The sequence below is a fragment of the Hemitrygon akajei genome, chromosome 1 (genome assembly GCF_048418815.1).
Source record: "Hemitrygon akajei chromosome 1, sHemAka1.3, whole genome shotgun sequence".
NCBI lineage: Eukaryota > Metazoa > Chordata > Chondrichthyes > Myliobatiformes > Dasyatidae > Hemitrygon > Hemitrygon akajei.
Window position 1 is genome coordinate 66,633,740 of NC_133124.1, and position 23,080 is coordinate 66,656,819.

A 23,080-nucleotide genomic window follows, 5' to 3' on the forward strand; every position below is an offset into this window, starting at 1 on the left:
ACACAGAACTTAAGCTGAATTACACACCTCAGAGATCTGTAAAAGAAGCGCTGAAGCTTTCAGTACTATCACATTTCTCTGTCAATCATCAAAGGTTAGTTTCCTAGCTGAGTATTAACCCACATCTGTAGATGGATAAAGTTACAACAGAGGTTGCAGCAGCTATTGCGTTATCCAAAAAAATGAGCAATGGTTGTGATATGAAATTGGTGAAGATATTGAAGCCTAATTGAAAGACGGGGTGCTATTCTTCAGGCATTTAACAAGGTTTATTAAAATTCTGTAGGAGGCTAAGTACAGAGAGGTCAGTGTGGGAGGAAACACAAAATCAGAATTATACTGCTCTCATTTTTTTCTGGATAACAGGTGCTGGTAATGATTCTGACATTATCATTTATAGACCAATATTTTATTTACCAGCCTTTTTTCCCATGTGCTGGTGAGTTTACTTATAAGTGAAATATAATTCACTACCTCAAATGGAATAATTGAAAGAGGAATAAATTCTACAGAAACTAAGGCACCAAAATTTACAAATGTAGGGAGAGGGGAGTAGGCTTTCTTTGAAATATTAAGAAAATATACATTTTTCGAAGGGTTGAAATGCCTAATACCAGAAAGCATGCATTTAAGGGGAGAGGGGATCATTTTAAAGGAGATGTGAGAAGCAAGTTTTTTCACAGTGAGTGGAGCGTGCTTGGAGCGCACTGCCTGGGGTGCTGGTAGAGGCAGAAACATTAGAGACTTTTAAGGGATGTTTAGATGGGCACATGCATGTGAGGAAAATGGAAGGACATGGATATTGTGTAGTCAGGTGAGAATGGTTTAGTTAGCCTCTTGATTACCAATTTAATTGATTCAGCACTACATTGTGGGCTGAAGGGCCAGTTCCTGTGCTGTACTGCTCTATGTTCTATGTGCTACGTTTGTATCAACTGAGCTTGTTTTAACTAGCTTATCCAAACTTGGTGCCAGCTGGCCTGAGTTTGGAGATCATTTAGCCTAAGTGCTACACCCGCCCATACGCCTCCTCCCTCACCTCCATTCAGAGCCCAAAACACTCCTTCTAGGTAAGGCAACAATTTGCCTGTGAATCTGCTGGGGTCATCTATTGTGCCAGGTGCTCCTGATGCAGCCTCCCCTACATTGGTGAGACCTGCCTATTACTTCCTCCTGACTCCCCTCCTCTCTCCTTTTCTCCTGTGGTCCACTCTCCTCTCCTATTGGATTCCTTTTTCTCCAGCCTTTGACCTTTCCCAACCACCTCGCTTCACCCATCACCTTCCAGCTAGCCTCCTTCTCCTCCCCCCACCTTTTCATTCTGGCATCTTCCCCCTTCCTTCTCAATCCTGATGAAGAGTCTCAGCCCAAAGTGTCTCCTATCAATTTATTTCCATAGATGCTGAGTTCCTCCAGCTTCTTGCGTGTGTTGCTTCAGATTTCCAGATGTGCAGACTTTCTCGTGTGCAGTATATGGGGAAGGTGATCTTAAGAGGAGACATGGCTGTCAAAGTGGGGACAAAGTGGGTGGATCCCAAAGAAATGTGATGATGGAAACATTTGGCTCAAGTGAAAGCAAACAACATCTTTAAAAGATCAATGAACAATTTCTCCTTCAAAATTTGCATCAGTTGCCTGCCCCTCGCAAAACTGAAATGGATTTGCTTCAGTTTTTGCACTAATTCTTCAAATTTTCCCAAGCTTATCTAGTTTGAGGGAAGGGAAGGGAATTTAACAGCTTCCCAATATTTTACTAAACAAGTAGTAAAGCTGCAAAATAAATGTCTAAGGGAACGAATAGGAGCACATAGCACTGATTCACTGAACCATGAAATAGATAGATTTCCTACAGGAATTCATATTTTGGATTGAATTTATCAGTAACTTAAGATGTGTCATATGGTACATATAGAATGCTTGGTAAAGATATGAATGTCATTAGTGTTATGAATGTACCACAGCTCTGAGGGGCCGAAGGGTGCGGGGGTAGCCCCCTCCTTTGTGAGGATCACAAGATCACTATTGAGTCAATTCAGGAGACCCAGGAAATGAGAGAAAGACATGCAGAATCCACAAGGCGGTGGAATGTGTCTTGGCCTCCGAGAGGCGGACCCATTGATGCCGGCTATTGTCTCTTGGAGACGGACTTGTGTATTGCATTCTGGACGATGCATCGACGCCCCAGGCAATGAACCAAGGGGGAGGCTGGTGGAGGGATTGCATCATCATCTCAACCTGATTGACATCTGAGACCCTGTGAGTCAGGATAAAAAGAGGGTCTGTGGGAACAGCCCCTCAGACGCACCAGAAGAAACGCTAGCGATCCCGTAATAGCGAAAGCCAGTGGAAGGCCACGTGCGTCCGCTTCCATTTGCCCGGAATCGGTGACCTTTGCCACGGAAAAACGGTTTTTAGCTAACAACGGGGAACTCAACTCTCAACGACTCTCGAAGGATTGACATCATGGGCAAGTTTTAACCCGTCTCTCTCTCTCTCCAACAATTGCCACACAGGGTCCCCAACGGCTGCAGCCTGTATGAACTGAACGAACTATATATTTCCATCAGACAATTCATTATCCCCTAAACAACGATACAGCTTATTTCTTATTGATTATTATTATACCCGCGCTTTTAGATTTAGTATTGACGACGTATTTTATCTGTGTGTTTGCATTGATATTATTTTTGTGTATTTCTATCAATAAATACTGTTAAAAATAGTACCATCAGACTTCAACGGACCTCTCTATCTTTGCTGGTAAGTGACCCAGTTACGGGGTACGTAACATTAGATACACATTTCCACCATGTAGATTTTCTTCTTTTTATTTCTCCATTGTGGCATTTTATTGTGGATCTATGAGGATTTTGAAAGCAAGCTAGATAGACATAGTGATTTTTAAAAATTTTAATCCATAATTAATCCATTAACATCTCAAAAGGAAAATACACTTCTCCCTGAAATATTTGACATAATTGTTGACAGGTCACACATTTTTTGAGAGGTTGCCCACACTGAAAGTTAACTGGCTATTAGCCAGCTAATGCTTCCCTTGTCCTTTGCACTCCAACACAGCAAAAGTGTTAGAAATGAATCTTATGTAGTTTTGACAGAATTAGAAACAAAATATGTAGCAACAAAGTAATTTATTTGATAAGAATGGTTTGGTAGACAACTTTTTATAGGTCTATATAATTGTTTGATTTTTTGCGATTAGCTTTTAACAAGCCACATATTGCAGAAACCCAGAAATTCTGTATTATATAAGCAGCTGGGTGGCCTGTTAATCTGGACTGCTACAGTTTAGTTTCACAGCCAGTCCTCACGGTATAGTCCTGGAACCCATTTTGCTTTGGCAGTGCAAGTAAGTTTGCAGCTGAATGAATAAACTGCTTCACAACTAGTTCCCCAGATGCCATTCCTAAGACAAACCAGAAATGCCAAACTTCTCTATTGCCTATGGGTCTTCCAGACTCCACCAGAAGATCTATAATTTAAAGTTTCCAACTTCACCAACAACAGCATTTTCCCATCGCCACCCTCCCAAAGTAACTGGGAAGGAAAATAAATGCCAAGCTCAGGAACAACATCCAATCATTGTGAAAAGCTGGCACTTGCTTACCAGGTAACCAGCAACTAGAGCAGATGGTTGCTGCATATCTTTTGAGGAAGGTTGTGAGGGGTAAGCGACTGCAGTGAATAAGGAGAAGTGCTCACTGGCCTTTGACAGAAAAGTAAGTGATAACTCTGTGTTTTTACACATGCACCTCTAATTTTAACTTTCTCCTTATTTGCTCAATATGACAATAAAATTGACACAGAACGCAGTTACTTCATAGTCAATAAAGGGGACAACCCAATATATAAAACATCGGTTACACTAAAATAGCCACCAATAAGTAGCTACTGCATGCAGCTCCAATGGGAATCATCAAATATTCCCATTTAGGACTTCTTTAGCTGAAATTCACAGTTACAACTATGGATATTTCATTAAGCAACATTGTTTTAAGACATATAAAAATCTATCCAGCCTCAAAATTGGTGATCCTGGATGGTTGACTCAGGTCGCAAGTTCATTTCCCCTTTAAGAAAAAAGAAGCGCGGAAAGCTGGTCTGAAACACAGAGACCTTAGACTCCACTTCCAACTATCCTACTGGAAAATGTACAGTCTCTGGAAAATAAATTTGAAGATCTCAGAGCAATTTTGCTATACCAGAGGGACATCAGGGATGGCTATGTCCTTTGCTTCATGGAAACATGGCTCACTGCTGCGATTTCAGGCAGGTGAGTAGAGGAGCTGGAGTATGCTTAATGATTAGCTCATCATAGTGCACAAATGTGGCAACTCTGTCTCAACCCCATTCACCTGATCTGGAACATCTAGCAGTCATGTTGTCTATCTTATCTGCCAAGGGAGGCTCCAAAGTCATCCTAGTAGCTGTGTATATTTCACCTCTGGCTAATATCAGGGTGGCACCGGAGGAGCTGAGCACCATGGTTAGCAGTCATGAAACTGTGCACTCTGATGCTTTCCCATTCATTGCAGGGGATTGCAACCAGGCCAGCTTGAAAAAGTGTCTGAGCAACTACTACCAACATATCATATGTGGGTCCAGAGAAGCCGGCAGACTTGACCATTATTATACTGTTCTTGATGTAAGTGTCCATCAAGAACACTTGCCATGCCAGCCCAAAAGTCCGATCACATGGCTGTACTTCTACTCCCAGCCTATGGGCAGAGACTAAAGACTGCAGCATCAGTGGTGAAGACGAAGAAGGTATGGCCAAGGGACCAAGGGAGGTGGAGGAATAATTACAGGACTGTTTTGAGTCGGTGGACTAGACAACATTCCGGGATTCATCTTTGGGCCTGAATGAATATGCCACAGTTGTCATCAACTTCATTAATGAATGAGTGTGTGAATGAGTCCATGCTTTTGAGAACATACCGGACATACCCAAACCAAAAGCTGTGGATAAACCAAGAGATTTGTAGTCTCCTGAGGGCTAGATCTGTTGCATTCAAGGCCAGTGATCCGGAACTATACAATAACCTCAGGTACAACCTACTGAAGGCTATTTGAAGAGTGAAAAAAGAATCCAAATGAAGTTAGAGAGAGAACTGGATGCACATCTGCTCTGGCTGGGTCTGCAGGTCATTATTTCCTACAAGGCAAAACTTAACATCATGAATGGCCATGATGCTTCACTCCCAGATGAGCTCAATCACTTTATGCACGCTTTGAAGGGGAAAATAAACTACACCTATGAGAATCCCTGCTGCATCTGGTGACCTGTGATCTCTGTCTCGGAGGCTGACATCAAAAACGGTGAACCCTCGTTAAGCCTTGGTGGTGTATCTGTTAGGGAACTGAAAACCCGTGCCAATGGGAAGGTTTAAGGATATCTTCAACCTCTCAGTACTACAGTTGGTGGTTCCCATCTGTGTCAAAAGATGACAATCATACCAGTATCCAAGATGAGCAAGGTGAGCTGCTTCAATAACTATCACTCAGATTTACTGTGATGAACTGCTTTGAGAGGTTGGTCATGGCCAGAGTCAACTTCTGCTGAACAAGAATCTGGACCTGCTGCAATTTGCCTATTGCCAGAATATGTCTACAGTGGATACCATCTCACCAGCTCTCCACTTGGCCTTGGATCACCTGGACAATAGCAATATCTATGTCAGTCTGCTATTGGTTGATTACAGCTCAGCATTCAACACCCTCATACCTTCAGTAGTAATCAACAAGCTTTAATACCTTGTTCTCTCCACCTCCCCCATAACTTTATCCTTCACTTCCTCATTGGGTGACCACAATCAGTGCAGATTGGAAATATGACAACCAACACTGGTGCACCTTAAGAATATGTGCATAGCCCACTGTTCTACTCTCTCTCTACCCCCATGACTGTGTGGCTGGGTACAGCTTAAATTCCACCTATTAATTTGTCAATGACACAACACATACAGGAGTGAGATAGATCAGTTAGTTGAGTGGTGTTGCAACAATAACATTGCACTCAACGTCAGTAACACTAAGGAATGAATTGAGGATCAAAAAGGGGAAGTCAAGGGAACACACACCATCGAGGAATCAGCAGTGGAAAGGCTGAGCAGTTTCAATTCCTGGCTGTCAACATCTCTGAAGATCTATCTTGGCCCCAACAGCAGCTATACCTCATTAGGAATTTGAGGAGAATTGGTATGTCACCCAGGACTAGGCTAATTTCTACAGATGTACCATGGAGACTATTTGAACTGATTGTGTCACTGTCCAGCATGAAGAGGCAAATGCAAAGGATCAGAAAAAAACTGTAGCAAGTTACAAATTCAGCCAGCTCCATCACCGGCACTTGCCCCCTATATTGAAGACTTCTTCAAAGGACAATGCCTCAAAAGGCAGCATTAAACATGAAGAACCTCCATCTCCCAGGACATGGCCTCTTCTCAGGGCTACCATCAAGCTGGAGGTATAGGAGCCTGTAGACATACACTCAGCATTTTAAGAACAACTTCTTGCCCTCTGGTATCAGATTTCTGAAAGTACAATGAATCCATGTACACTAGCTTATTATTTATTTTTCTTGCTCTCTTTTGGTACTACTGATCTAATTTACTTTTTAAAATATATTATTGCAATTTATAGCTTTTAAAAAATTTTTATGCATTGCTATACACTGCTGCTGCAAAACAATAAATTTCACAACATATGCTGGTGATATTAAACCTGATTCTGATTCTAATTATCACATCAAATTGAAAAATAAAAATGGTGGAAATACACAACAGTTCAGATGGCATCTGGGAAAACAGTTAAAGTTTTAGGTCAAAAACTGAAGTGTGAGAAAGCATATAAAAAGAAAAAGAGCAATTTGCATTTATACAAGGCAGTTAACAGAGTAAAATGCCCCAAGACTCTTCATAGGTTAAACTTATAACAAAATACATCATCGAGTCCTGTAATCGACTTGCCGATGAGTGGTGGAAGTGTAGTGAAACGGAGTAGGAGAGGAGCCTATCTACCTAGTCCCAATTCCCTGCATTCAGCCAAAATCCATCCTGGCCCTTCCCTTCCATGTTCCTATTTAACTAGTTTGTACATTTTTCAACCCCTTCTTCTGGCATCTTGTCCATATACTCACCACCCACAGCATGAAAATGTTGCCCTCATGAGCCTTTTAAATCTTACCCCTTGCACACTAAATCTACGCCCCCTTATTTTGGATATGCATACCCTGAAGAAAAGAGAATTACTGTCACCATATCTGTGCCCCTCATAATCATAAATACTTCCATAATGTCGTAGTAAAGCCAGCACATTTTCACTTGTCCTGGGTAACTCTTGTCTATGAGTCTGGATTCCATCCCCAGATGACAACCAACTGGAAGTTCTGAGGCCTGCAGTAAAATTTGACAAGATAACTAGGCAACACCATTCCCACTTTCAGATTCAGACACCCCCCTCCCCGCCACCGCTGACAGACCCTCCTACATACTGCTACCCACTTCCTGTGAGATCCAAAAAGCCCCAACCAGCTTATGATGATATTTCTTTCTTTAGACATCTGTGTGTTGACTTCTCTTGTCCAATTAGTAAACAGTACTTTACAGCTGGCATCTTTTTCATGTGAATCTTTCCAATTACATTTGGCAGTCTTTTCACAATCTTTCCATGTGAGGTAACCACATCACTTTGTCCCCCTATTTCAAAGATTCTCTGTCCATTCCAAATTCCATCTAATTCTACAATTTCACCTCACATGGGGCTATAGATAGTGGCATTCTGAATCCCAGCTGAAGCTCCAGGCTAGGTCATTTAATGATTGCAATGGTGATTTGAGGATAGTGAATAATATTGAGCTTCACTTCAAGCTGATATTTCAAATCCTTGATTATTCTCATGGCAGATAGCCAACTAGACTGCTTCTAATCAAAGATATGACCTGATTGCCAATGTTCAATTCTCCTGATCGTTCTGCTGGCCCACCATGCATGCTTAACGTCACACTGGGAAGAATAGAGTTCCAGCCTAATTCCTCTATCAAAAGGTCAAATACCTCACCTTTTGTTTATTTCCATATGGCTCTCAATGGAGTTCTCAGTAGTGGAGAAACATTTAGAGTAAATAATATTGAAAAAAAAGAACAGTTTTCATGCCAGGAAGAAATGAACTCCAGGTTAGTCCATCTTTTTAGCTCTTGTTTCATAACGTTTCAGCTTATGGCAATTCATGTATTCATTCAGGTACTTTCTGAATATGATGAAGGTTTCTGACTCTACCACCTTTTCTGTTAGAAAGTTCCAGAACACGAAAACTTGTTGGAAAAAATATTAAATTTGCATCCAATCCAACTAAATGACATGCATGTTCCAAGTTCCAGTCCATGTTTAGACCGCACATTATTTTATATACATTATTTGATACCCTTCAACCTTCTTTGTTCCTTTTAGTTGGTAGAATTCATGTGTTTGGAAGGTGTTCAGTAATGGAACACCCTGATCAAGGGGTCAAGGATTTATTGCTAATGTTGTAGGATATTTCAGGTAATAGTCTCTCTGTAGAAGCAGTGTGTTCTGCTGGCAGTTTTGGGGCTACTTTTAAAGATAAGGAATGCTTAGTAATGCGCGTCATGCAGTGAGGATAGTGGAACTGGGAGAAGGTTCTAGAGAATGCTGGGGGAGCAGTATTTGTGACCAACACTGAGGGGGGTCAAGGTCTTTGTTCAGTGGGAGATGGAGAGAGAAGGAGCTCGAGGGAACTGACCGTAGAATTTGATCCGGCAGGAATGTGCAATCCATTCAAGCACAAGAGGGGAACTTTACCCAGGAAGCAGTGAATAGGAGTCGATGCAGAGTGTACATTGAAAACAACGATTTCGATTTGAGAAGATTTGAGCTCCACCATGCGCATGTGATTGTTTAAGTATAATAGGCCTTTTTTGTTCTGTTCTTTCCTGCCTTTAATAACTGTTTGCTTAAGTTAACATTCTTCAATATACTTCTTTATAATTGTTTGCAGTGTACAATCTGTTGTTTCTTGCCGACGGGCAATTGGCGGGGGCAGTAAATCATGCAGCATTCCCACAAACCCCGGGGTTTGGGTGGGCAAAGCATTCCAACCTCATGGTTTTGGTGGGACAAACATCATTTACACCTAGACGTAGCTAGCCAGAGAAAGGTAGTTTTCTTGTGGCAGGGTTCAGTGGCTATTAATGAGGGACTAACGGGCCACATTTCCAGAGACACCCAGTAAAAAGGGAATTATCCATTGTGGGGGTTATGGTCCGGGACTGAATTCATTGAACTCTGTGTGATTGCCCTAAGAATTGATTAAGTGGGTTTGCGCTTAAGCCCATGTTAAACTATTGTCCAGGAAAGTGCTTAAATTATGTGGTTATGGATGACGCAGGAGTTGAGCATTGGTGCGATTCAAAGAGATTACCTGTAGCTAATGCATGTGTTCTGAGCAGGGTGAATTATTGTTTAGAGTTTTAAGCACTGTTAAAGCATTAGGGAAAGTTATGATTATGGAGCGACAGTTTGATCACATGGTGGGGAAAATATACTGTTAGTTCAGACTAGCGCTGATGCAGTGGGAGTGGATCTGCCTGGTACCATTGGGGTCCCAGGAGAGGCAGGGCCATGGGCCATCCATACTTTCAAAGAAGAGGAGAGTGTAGGCAAGAGGGCTGAATTGGAAGTTGGGTTTTCCTGTACCTGAGGGCGGAGTCTTTAAAGAGAGGTTGTCCTCATTTCTGCGGATTGAGGGGACAGAGTGGTCTGATTTGGAAGGTCTAATGAGTCTTCCAGCAAGGGGTGAAAATGCTGAGTTGGTATCGGCCCTTACGTCCCTGGCAGGTAAATGTCATAGTGCACCGGCGGACAGTCAAAGTTATTGTATGCTGAGGATGTTCTCGGGTGTGAAGCCTGCCCCCAGTGGGGAGGAGGAATATGAGACTTGGGTGCAGCAAACCTCTCAGATGCTGGATGAGTGGCAGTGCTCTGACAATGTGAAAAGACAGCAACTGGTAAAGTCTAAAAGGACCGGCTGCTGAAGTTGTGAGGTCCTTGAGGACTAGCAGTGGACAGGCAGACTTGCGGTTGGGCAATGCAGGGAAACTGGGCTCAAAAGTAACAAGGGGACATAAGTTGCCAGAAGGCACGAGAACTGGACTGGGGGAGGCCTCTCCAAGTACACAGGAAAGATCCCAAGAAGTGTCTGAGACTGAAGAAATAGATGATGGGATAAGGAGGTCTCAAAGAGTCAGGAAACTCCCTGATAGGCTGGCCTATATCACACCAGGGGAACAGAGTATTGCATCTATACCCCCTAGTGAGATATGTCCCGAGCACTTACAAATGGATTGGAGGTCCTGACATCACAAAATTCCTTTGAAAGCTGTGTTATTAATGGGAGGTTGATCAATTTCAAAGTCTTGAAGACTTGTCTATTTTAGGTGGGAGAGAGCCCTGGGAAAAGGTTTACTACTAATGTCAGGTAATTCATGTAATGTTCTTTCTGTAGAAGCAGTATGTTCTGCTGGCAGCATTTGGGTTATCGTTTAAGATAAGGGATGCTTAGGAATGTGTGTCATCCAATCAGGAGAATGGAACTGGGCGAATGTTCTAGGGAACACTGGAATTTACTGTCAGTCTCATTGAAATTTACCAAATTGGAAAGGACTTGATAGGGCGGATGTGGAGAGGATGTTTCCTATGGTGGGGGTATCCAGGACCAAAGGACACAGCCTCAAAATTGAGTGGTGACCCTTTAGAGCAGAGGTAAGGAGGAATTTTTCTAGCCAGAGAGTAGTAAATGTGTGGAATGCTCTGCCCCAGACTGTGGTGGAGCCGAAGTCCCTGCGTATATTTAAGGTGGAAGTTAATTGTTTCCCGTTTGGTCAGGGCATCAAAGAATATGACGAGAAGGCAGGTATATGGGGTTGAGTGGGATCCGGGATCAGCCATGATGGAATGGTGGAGCAGACTCGATGGGCTGAATAGTCTAATTCTGTTCCTATGTCTTATGGTCTTAAAAAACTATAGGGGAATGTCAGAGGTAAGTTTTTCACAGAGAGTGGTGGATGTGTGGGATGTGCTTCCAAGGGTGGTGGTAAAGGCAGATACATTAGGGACATTTAGGAGACACTTTGATAGGCACATGGATGAAAGAAAAATAGATGGAAGGATTAGATTGACTTTGGAGTATGTTAAAAGATTGGCATAACATCGTGGGCCAAAGGGCTAGTAATGTGATATACTGTCCTGTTGACGACATTATTGTTCACCAAGAAACTCATCTTGGATTAGCAAACTAGGTTCCTTTGGTGCAATTTCTTGAAATGGCTGTAGCACAGATGGAAGATGTAGATTAAAGTTTCAATATATTTTGCTGCGCGTTTGGACATGTGTCCAATACACCACTGAATATCTGAATCTGGGGACCTGAACTGAGTCCAAAACTGCCAAACAGTTGAAATGCTTGGCTGAGAATGAGTTTGCTCATCCTCTTTAATGTACTTATTTAGGAACTGAAATATTACTTTTGCATTGCTGCATAGCAACACAAAAATGGCAGTGCGACTGTAACTCCAGACTAAGCATAAATAAAAACAAGCCATAAAGATAGGTCAGCTCTGTTTTAACACTACAGACAACACTTGGCACCATTCAAACTGGCTTCCTCGATTCCAGATTGCCAACAGATGGCAGACAGAATGTAGCTGTGGCACATACAGTGATGAAGTAAATTATACTTGGCTTGGAATTTGGATGGATTTGATTCTGTTTTCCATCATAACTTTGCCGGAAGTGTGATGAAAACCTATAATTTCCTGCTTTTAAGTTGCACTTAAGCTGAATCCCCAAGGACATTTTCATGACTTTCAATATTTAGCAATAAGATTTCTCCTTCAGAAATATAAATAAGAAATTTGGACCACACCACATGCAATTTTACTAACTATACTTTGAGTAGATGGAAAATCAAATTCAGACCTGTCCAAATGTTTAAAATGCAAATCTGGCAAACGAGATTTTTAGTCAAGTGTGTAAAGACAGCTAATTAGTTTCTAAAACAAAACAAACTTTTTTCCTTCCATTTTTATTCCAATGATTGTTTCTCACCCAAACAATGTGATTTCAGAAAAGCCACCACTTTCTGTAGAGCTTAGGACATGCACATAAGACAAAGTTAGTTTTTCGCTTCAATAAACTGCCTTCTTTGATCCCACTGTCAAAAAAGATAGCCTTCAGTCAATTTATTTCATACCAAGGTACACAGCTAGAGCTGAATGGATGAGATAGTGACTGGGTTATGAGTCTGATAATATCTTCACTTGGAGCTGAAGACTCATTCTCAAGCATTGTTTGCAGTGTAAGTATACCTACAACATTGGCATTATCACAATAAAGTGGAAAGTTGCCCATGAATGTCCAAAAATGTTCAAATGCAAATCCAATTACTTCCTCAAATACATGCTGTCAGTCCTCTGCAGATTGATGGAAGCAGCTGCTGAAAGAGATACTTCCATACTTGTGCTTAGTATGGGTTCCTTCAGAAACTTTCAGTTTCAGATTTCACCACAGTTATGGTCCATGAGTTGAAAAAAACTAAATTCAGAGATGGGAGCATGTGCTCCCTTGTCCATTCGTCTCTCCCCACTGATCTCCCTCCTGGCACTTATCCTTGCAAGTGAAACAAATGCTACACCTGCCCCTACACCTTCTCCCTCAATATAATTCAGGGCCCCAAACAGTCATTCCGGGTGAGGCAACACTTCACCTGTGAGTCTGTTGGGATCATGTACTGTGTTCGGTGCTCCATGTGTGGCCTCTTATATATCAGTGAGACCCGACGAGCAACTACGGTCTGTCTGGCAGAACAAAGATGATCTTCCAGTGGCCACCCATTTTAATTGCACTTCCCATTCCCATTCCAATATGTCCATCCATGGTCTCCTCCACTAATGGGATAAGGACACACTTACATTGGAGGCCAGGATGCTGCCTGGCCTGCTGAGTTTCTTTAGCATTTTGTGCCTGTTGCTCAGATTCCCAGCATCTGCAGACTTTCTCTTATTTGTACCTTGCCTTTGATGCCTGCATTGCCTAGATCCACAAAACTGAATAAATGACAATGAATTTTGAGTGTTAATGGTAGTAACTGAAGGCATTATCCTAATTTTACTTCTGACATTATGAATGAGGCACCAGGTCTATTTAAATAATGCCGGGAAGGGCATTTCACTGGGTCTTCACTCAACACGGAGCATCTGGACAGCAAAGCTGCATAAATCAGGATGCTCTTTATCAACTACAGCTCAGCATTCAATACATAGATAATCAATAAGCATCAAGACCTTGGCCATACACCTCCTTGTGCAATTGAGATGAAGAGGGTCAGCAACTTTAAATTCCTAAATGTTATCATTTCAGAGGATCTGTCCCGAGCCCAGCACATAAGTGCACTTTCGAAGAAAGCACAGCAATGTCTCTATTTCCTTAGGAATTTGCAAAGTTTCAGCATAACATCTATAACTTTGACTAACTTACATAGATGGGTGGTGCAGAATATATTGACTGGCTGCATCACAGCCTAGTATGGAAACACCAATGTTCTAGCATGGAAAATCCTTCAAAAAGTAATGGATACAGGCCAGTCCATCATGGTTAAGGGCTTCCCCAGCATTGAGAACATCTATATGGAATGCTGTTGCAGGAAAGAAGCATCCATCATCAGGGACCCATACCACCCAGCCATGCTCTCTCCTTGCTGCTGCCATCAGAAAGAAGGTACAAGACCCTCAGGACTCACACACTAGGTTCATGAACAGTTATTACTCCTCAACCATCAGCCTCTTGAACCAGAGGGGATAATTTCATTCAACTTCACTTATCCCATCACTGGATAACTTGACTCAACTTCACTTCGCACAGCCTATGGACTCACTTTCAAGGACTCTTCATTTCATGTCCTTGATACTTATTGCGTATTTATTTATCATTAATATTTCTTTCAGATTCAGTTTATTGTCATTTAGAAACCACAAATGAAATGTAGTTAAAAAATGAGACAACGTTCCCCCAGAATGATATCACAAAAGCATATGACAAAACAGACTACACCAGAAAATCCACATAACGTTTGGCAATCCCCAATCCAGAGTCCGGAGAGGCTGCTGCGTATTAATATCATGCTACCGTCTTAGCGCGTTCCCTGGAAAGGAGCTCCAAATCCACCAGACAAAACAAGACCAAAAATTAAAGCTACAAGACCTGCACAAAACCACATAGTTACAACAGTGCAAACAATAGCATAATTGATTAAAAAAAAAACAGACCATGGGCACAGTAAAAATATTCCAAAGATGTTAAAGGACTATAAGTTCAAAAGAAATCACCACACAGTTTCCACAAGTCCCCAGGGTCCCGACAGGCTCGTCATCCCACGCCGGTGGCAGAAGGGAATACCCCCGCTATGGACTTCCACAGCACCGCCCGACTCAGCCTCGCAGACGCAGCACACAATGAAAGCTCCGTCGAACCCAGCCTTGCAGACGCAGCACACACCAACAGCGACCTGACCGCAGCAGAATCTGAGTCCGTCGAACCTCCGAGCCTCCGACCATCCCCTCCGGCACAGCTTCTCCGAGCACCATCCTCTGCCGAGTGTATTAAGACGGCCCCGCCAACGGCCATCGGCAACGCGACCCCAAGGACTGGGGGCCTGTTCTTCCCAGCAGAATCCCAGACCTCATAGCAGCAGCAGCAACGAAGAAGGTCTTCCTGGAATTTCCCGATGTTCCTCCCTGCTCCCACGTCAGTTTTCAATCGATTATGATTGCGCACGGCACCCCACTTCACAAATAACAGATAATCAGCTCCGGAGTGGCCGCTGCAAGCTGCGTCGCGCCGCCATCTTGGATAATCTTCTTGTATTTTGCAGTTTATTGTCTTTTGCACACTGTTCAAACACCCAGTTTGGTGCAGTCTTTCATTGATTTTATTAAGGTTATTATTCTTTTATAGATTTATTGAGTATGCCTGAAAGAAAATGAAATTCAGGGTTGTATAAGGAGACATATATATACTTTAATAATAAATTTACTTCAAACTTAGTCACAAAGTTTTTTGAACTTTGCAAACCAATAGTGCAAACTTTGCAAACCAAAATAGTGCAAATTTGCAAACCTATAATTTCTTTATAGAGACACTTATATTGCCACTTTAACTTGGTAGAATTCAGACACAGACAGAAGGATCATACTTACAATGTCGAATTCAAGCCCTGATAATGTAAAACAGATTTAAAAAGAGAAATCAAGAAGTGCCCAGAGGATTAAAACCAACAACAATTCCAAACAGGAGATAACAGAGAAGCTCATAAAGAATCAATGTACACTTGGAAAATAAACCTCCTGTGAAGGTTCAAGTACATCAAAAGGAATTCTTACACTTCATTAGTTCTCAGCATTATCATCTGTTTGTAAACAGCCTCATTTAGAACCTCTAACTGCAGAATACCACAGTTAAGGACACAACTGTATCTATAAGGTTTGAGCAATAGGAATTTGGTTCAGCACTCTTTGGGTGAGGCCCAAGACTTAAAATGAACTGGGGCTCTTACAGAGGTCTCATGATGATTTCCCACTCATCTCTCGTTTTATCTGTCCTGCAGATTGTACACAGACTGCTCTCAAATTAGGGCTCCTGAATGGCAGGCAGAACACAGAAGAGGAAAACATTTTTATTCTATTGAAAACAAGAGATTGAAAATGTTCCTGAATTTCAAATATTTCAAATCAGTTCAAATGGCATGCATGGTCCAGAGTTCCCAAATCTTGGAGAACTTAAAATGTAACTTTCTGTTTAAACTATAAAGACCAAATACAGAAAGATCTCTGAAAAACAACGTGGTTTTAAATCATCTGGGGAAACAAAGCTGAATGTGCATCACAGACATCATCATATCATAATCTATTTTCCAGGCATGAACATTTTCATACATTTTTTTTCCAGATTTAGTATATATTAGAGAGTCATAGAACACTACTGCACAAGAACTGTTATTCTGCCTTGTCCCATTGACCCAGACCTGGACCATAGACCTCAATACCTCTCCTAATTATGTACTTATCCAAACTTCTCTTAAATGTTGCAGTCAAACCCACACCCAACACTTCCACTGTCAGCTTATTCCACATTTGAACCACCCTTTGAGTGCTGAAGTTCTCCCTCAGTTTCCCCTTAAGCTTTTCATCTTTCATCTTAACCTATGAACTCTAGTTCTAATTCATCCAACCTCTGCGGAAAAAGCCTGCTTGCATTTATGCTTTATCTGTACTCCTCATGATTTGTATACCGCTATCGAATCGCTTTCATTCTCCTATGCTCCAGGGAATAAAATACTAACCTATTCAACCCTTCCCTATAGATCTGGTTCACAAGTCCCAGCAATATCCTTGTAATTTTTTTCTTTCAATCTTAGTAATACTGTCTTCTAAGTAGATAACCAGAACTGCAAACAATACTCCAAATTTGGCCTCTAACTTCAGCATAACATACCAACTGCAGTACTCAATACTTTGATTTTTGAAGTCCAAAGTTCCAAAACTCCCTTTACAACTGTGATGCCTCTTTTAAGGAATTATGGATATGAATTGCCAGATCCATTTGTTCTAATTAATATTTAAAAATTAAGATGCAAGTAACTACACATTTCAAAAAATCTTAATTCTAAACTACTTCCTTAATGCACTTAAAACATTTCAGCTTAAGAAAATTATTAATGAAGGAGAATGATTCTTTTTTCCAAACATGTCTTCACAATGTTGCAATTAATGGGTACATGAATTAGAATAGTACAGCTCAGTCAAATTTGACATATTGATTGTTATTAAAATTTGATATGCCACATAATCAAGAAACAATATTTTACTTGTGCATTTAATATAATGAGAAGACAGATCTAGTATAATGTGATGGTTATTATTATTTTATTCTGTTTCAATAGCATGATTTCACATTTCAGTGTTGTGTTCTGTAAATGCCTGCTTTATTTCAATTTGGTAACCAAATTATATCAGGTGTAACTTTGACTCTTACTAAATTAATATTCAAGATTAATAGAAAATTCATTTGCTACATATCCAAAAAGAAAAAAAATGTATAACATAATAAAACAATTGCAAAAAGCCTAAATAGAGGTCAGCAGACACTGAGTTTTAAATTGTCTTCCATGCAGCATTTCCTTCCATGAATGCTGCTCAACCCACGGAGTTCCTCCAGCAGATTGTTTGCTGCTTCCGATTCCAGTATCTGCAGTCTGGAGTGTCTCAATTTAAATCCTTAATTCTGTTTGGTCGATTTCTGGTCACATGCCCATGACATTTTGAAATGATATGGAGAGCTGCACAATAATGAAAGACCGACAACAACAAAGCACTGGAGCAATACCACCAATGCTATTTCTGCAAAATACTCCAAATTCACTGGCAGGATAAACAAACCATCATTGGCATCCTATCCTAAGTAAACATCCTTAGCACTAATGCCATAATTACATAGTTGGCTACAGATGGCAGGCCACAGTGATCACGTTGTTCCTGAAACAGCTGTACTCTATTCCAAGCTCTTACACAGTAAGAGATTACCAGAATAATGGAAAAGTTTCAAAGATATTCCCTGAGAAAGCATAAAATCAGCACCCACTCATTTGAATCACTAGCCTGTATTTGTCCAAAATGGAGAAGAGGTACAGTACATACAAGGGCAGTGAGAACTTCAAAGACATTCTTTCGGAGCAAACAGATGCCCAACATGAATGGTGTAGGGGAACGTCGTCTCTCAAACACTCAAACAGCAAAACTGCTGAGTACTACCTGCCTTAGCAGAGATTGCAGATCCTCTGTTGGCTACATCAGCTATGAAAGCACAGAAGCGGCTATATTTCATTATGAGTTTGAGGGGACTTGGTACGATCCCAAAGACTTTCCAAGTTTCTATAGATGTTCCGTGGAGAGCATTCTGACTGGTTGTCATGGAGGGGTGACTGCACACGACTGGGAAAAGCTGCAGAAGTTGCAAACTCAGCCAGCTCTATCGTGAGCACTATCCTCCCCAGCATCAAGGGCATCTTCAAAAACTGATACCTCAAAAAGGTAGCATCCATCATAAAATACCCCTATCACCCAGGCCATACTCTCTTCTCATTGCTACCAATAAGAGCCTGAAGACGGACACTCAATAGCTTCTTCCGCTCCACCATCAGATTTCTGAATGGATAATGAGTTTTCACTACAATATCCTTTTTCTTTTAATTTTGATCTGTTTTTGCACTACCTATTTAATTTTAAAAATATATTTCTTATTGTAATTTATAGGTTTTTATTATTATTTATTTCAATGCATTGCTGCTATAAAAACAGATTTTACGACAAATGCCAATGATATTAAAACTGATTCTAATTCTGATTCTGATTTTGACCATCCTTATCAAAAATCACCTCCTCAAAAATCAGTCCACTTTGTAAGACATAACTTTTCCTTCACAAAGCTATGCTGTCCATCTCTAATAAGTCTATGCTTTTGATGTGTGTAAATCATATCCGAAAAATATTCTCCAATATTTAGGCGAACACGAGGAAATCTGCAGATGCTGGAAATTCAAGCAACACACAAAAAACGCTGGTGGAACGCAGCAGGCCAGGCAGCATCTATAGGGAGAAGTACTGTCGACGTTTCGGGCCGAGACCCTTAGTCAGGACGAACGGTCTCAGCCCGAAATGTCAACAGTGCTTCTCCCTATAGATGCTGCCTGGCCTGCTGCATTCCACCAGCATTTTGTGTGTGTTGCTCCAATATTTAGGTATGGCTCATGAGTCTATTAATTCTTATTAATTCCTAGTTGTTCCTATTGCTCTTTGGAAACAAAGGAACAACAGTAGATATTCTCCAGTCCTCTGTGACCTCCCTTATGCCTAAAGATGATTCAAAAATCTCTAGGTGGGCCCTAGCAATCTCCTTTTACAACTCCATTTGTAACATGGGTTAGGGACCATCAGGCCCAAGGGACATATTCACCTTAATATTTTTCAAAAGGCCCAACACTTCCTCCTTCTTGATATCAAAATGCTGTAGAATATCAGTATTCCCCTCTTTGATTTTGCTATCCCCCATGTATATTATCTTGGTGAATACCAATGCAACATATTCAATTAGTATCTTGCCCACTTCCTTTAACACCATACATAAATTCCCTTCATTGTTCTTGAGTGGTCCTACCCTCTCCCTAGCCACTCTTTTGTTTTTAATGTATGGGTTCTCATGGAAAACGGACACTGGCTCATCACCTCTCAGAATATTATATACCTCTAAAATGTGACTTGTTAACCAGAGAAAACAGACCTACCTCCTGATAACTCAAGCCCTTCAATCCAACTATCTTGATTTTTAATTCCCAAGGATATGCAGTAAGGTGAATTTGCTGCATATCCTTTGTAAATTCTCCCTTGGTGAATCTAGACCTGGAGTATTGTTTACAGTGTTGGCTTCCTCGCCAAGTGAAGGTGCACCTGCCTGACAGGGAGTGCAGCAATGCAGCAAGAGACTGGCTGCAGGGATTGCAATGTTTGCTGTGTGAACAGAGGCTCAGAAGAGACTGCATTTTCTAACTTAGAGATCGCATTGAAACTTATAAAGCGACTTGACTGGCTGGATGTTTCTTCTGGCTGAGGAACCTACGTTGAGTAGTCGCACTTAAGCAATTGATGTACCATCAATAACTCTAGGAGACTGGAAGTGAACGATAGGCTTTTATTAACAGCGAAAGGGAAGCACAACATAACTTCCGTTAATGCCCCTCCTCCCCTTCTTACCCCATCCCTGACATATTTAGTTGTTTGCCTGTTCTCCATCTCCTTCTGGTGCTTCCCCCCCCCTTCCTTTCTCCTGAGGCCTCCCGTCCCATGATCCTTTCCCTTCTCCAGCTCTGTATCACTTTCGCCAATCACCTTTCCAGCTCTTAGCTTCATCCCACCCCCTCCGGTCTTTTCCTATCATTTCACATTTCCCCCTCCCCCACTACTTTCAAATCTCTTACTATCTTTCCTTTCGGTTAGTCCTGACGAAGGGTCTCGGCCCGAAACGTCGACAGCGCTTCTCCCTATAGATGCTGCCTGGCCTGCTGTGTTCTACCAGCATTTTGTGTGTGTTGTTGTTTGAATTTCCAGCATCTGCAGATTTCCTCGTGTTTGCACAACATCTCGAAGACTGAGGGAGGAGCAGTGCCCCAATTGCCTTTATACAGGGGTCTATGGGTGGAGCCACAGGAGCAGTCAGCAGCAGGGCATGTCCAGACAGGTATACTGTTATGAGTGATGAACAGACCTGATGGACAATGGGGTACAGAGTTAACCACCCCCCCCCCCGAGAAACACGAACTATTACTGTTGCTATGCTGACCATGAGAAAGAGAGACGGAAAAACAAGCAAGAACATCGGCGACAGATAAGAGAGAGGGGGAAATTGCTGATTAACCGTATTGTGACTCCTTTTTGAATTATTTACTGTTTCGCTGCAAGGACAATAGTTTGCTCATAAACATTCCTCAGTGGACTGAAGGAGTGGCCTGATTTGATGGACACGGTCATTCAGGAGTGATGGATAGCTGAGTCCCCGTGAGTAGGGATAAAAGACAGGTCTGGAGAGACACCCTCCAGACACACCAGTGGACACTGACTGAGTGTTGGAACCCACAAGAAAGGTGGGGGCTTCGAAGACCGAACCAGGAGGTCGGTCATTAAGGCTATCAGTGTTAAAGCAGGGCCGGTGGGGATGTGTGTGTGTGTCCACTCATGCCAGAGTGACGAGTCCACCACAGAGGAATGGTCTAGCAGAAGGACAGAGAGGTCATAACTGAATGACCACACCGATACGACGGATTAAGAAAGCAAAGGAAGGTTTGCCTGACTGTAGCTGTTACATCTCGCTCGCTCTCTCTCTCGCTCTCTCTCTCTCCAATGATTACAATACAACAACCATAACTACATCAGCACTTATGAACTGAACTGAACTTTATACTTTTCTATGACAATTTATTTATCCCTAGACATCAATAGAGCTTGTTTATTATTGATTATTATTATTCCTACACTTTTAGGTTTATTACTGCTAACTTCTTTTATATGTATATTTGCATTATTGACATGGTTTTGTTTATTTTTATTAATAAACACCTTTAGTATAGTACCACCAGACTCCAACAAATTCTTCTTTCTCTGCTGGTTAGACACCCAGTTACGGGGTACGTAACAATACATAGTTTACCACAGCAATCTCATGTACCTCAGATAGGCCATTTAGACTGGGATGAGAAGTTTCTTCACACAGAGGATTCTGTAACTCTGAGGGTTGAAGAGGCTTAGTCATTGAGTTTATTTAAAACAAAAAATTACAAATTTGTGAATATTATGGGAACTAAGGGATATGGGAATAGTGCAGAAAACTGGCATTGAAGTAGCATATCAGCTGTGATTTTCAGAAATGTCAGAACGAATGCCCTATCATGCCAAATGTTCTATTTTTACTCTGCTTCTTATTTTGTTGGGGTCTTAGATGGAAGAATTGCTTTGATTTCATAAGTAATGTAGAAAATGAGTGTGTTCAGAGTACCACCATTGTCCTTCATTATCTTAGTAACTGAAGACTTCATAACACACTGAAGGAGTATGTTCCCTTTTCCGCTCATTGCCTGGAATTTACTATGGTGAATATAACTTGACACAGTCATTCCATGTTCAAAGGCAATGTGAATGCTAGCTGTGAATTCAAGAGCAATACGTGGTTTAAGAATATCCGAGCTCCTGTAACTACACTGTTCTGGAGAATCCCTGACTGCTTTCAGTTCCTGTTCATTTCACACTATTTATCTAACGACCTCCGATGACAGCTTAATCCGAGGGTGACACATTCTACTAAATAGAACCTCCCTGCTTCTTGGATTCCTTTTCAAGTCCTCATCATAATGTGATAAGAAAAGTTTCAAAATTCTACCTTTCTCTGCAGATGCCGCCTAACGGACTAGGTATTTCCAGAACCAACAAGGGCAAATCTGCAGATGCTTCTGTCGGCCCAAAATGTCGACTGTACTTTTTTCCATAGATGCTGCATGTTGCTTGTATTTTCAAAACCTTCTGGTTTCATTTCAAAATTCACTTGTTAACCTTCATTAGTGAGATTATCTGCTGTCTTTCAAAACCTATTCCTTTCCACATTATTTTCATTGTTGCTGCCCAAGTATTTCAGAACAGTCTCTGTACTGGATGGAGATTTTGCATAATTGTTAAAATGCTAACATTAATTTTCAATGACACATCAACAGATACACTCAAAAACTTCTGTAGTTGTACTGTGAAGAGCATTCTGACAGGCTGCATCACTGTCTGGTATGGAGGGGCCACTGCACAGGACCAAAAGAAGCTGCAGAAGGTCGTAAATCTAGTTAGCTTCATCTTGGGCGCTAGCCTACAAAGTACCCAGGACATCTTTAGAGAGCGGTGTCTCAGAAAGGCAGCGTCCATTATTAAAGACACCCAGCACCCAGGGCATGCCCTTTTCTCACTGTTACCATCAGGTAGGAGATACAGAAGCCTGAAGGCACACATTCAGTGATTCAGGAACAGCTTCTTCCCCTCTGCCATCCGATTCCTAAATGGACATTGAAGCTTTGGACACTACCTCACTTTTTTAAATATACAGTATTTCTGTTTTTGCACATTCTTTTAAATCTATTCAATACACGTAATGGATTTGCTTGTTTATTTATTATTATGTTTTATTTTATTTATTATTATTTTTTTCTCTCTCTGCTAGATTATGTATTGCATTGAACTGCTGCTGCTAAGTTAACAAATTTCATGGCTCATGCCGATGATGATAAACCTGATTCTGATTCTGATATTTGATGAATACAATTCTCTCAGCTCACAGATACCTCAATAACATAAGATTCTAGACCATATATGTCAAACTCAAGGCCCGCGGGCCAAATCCGGCCCACGGTGGAA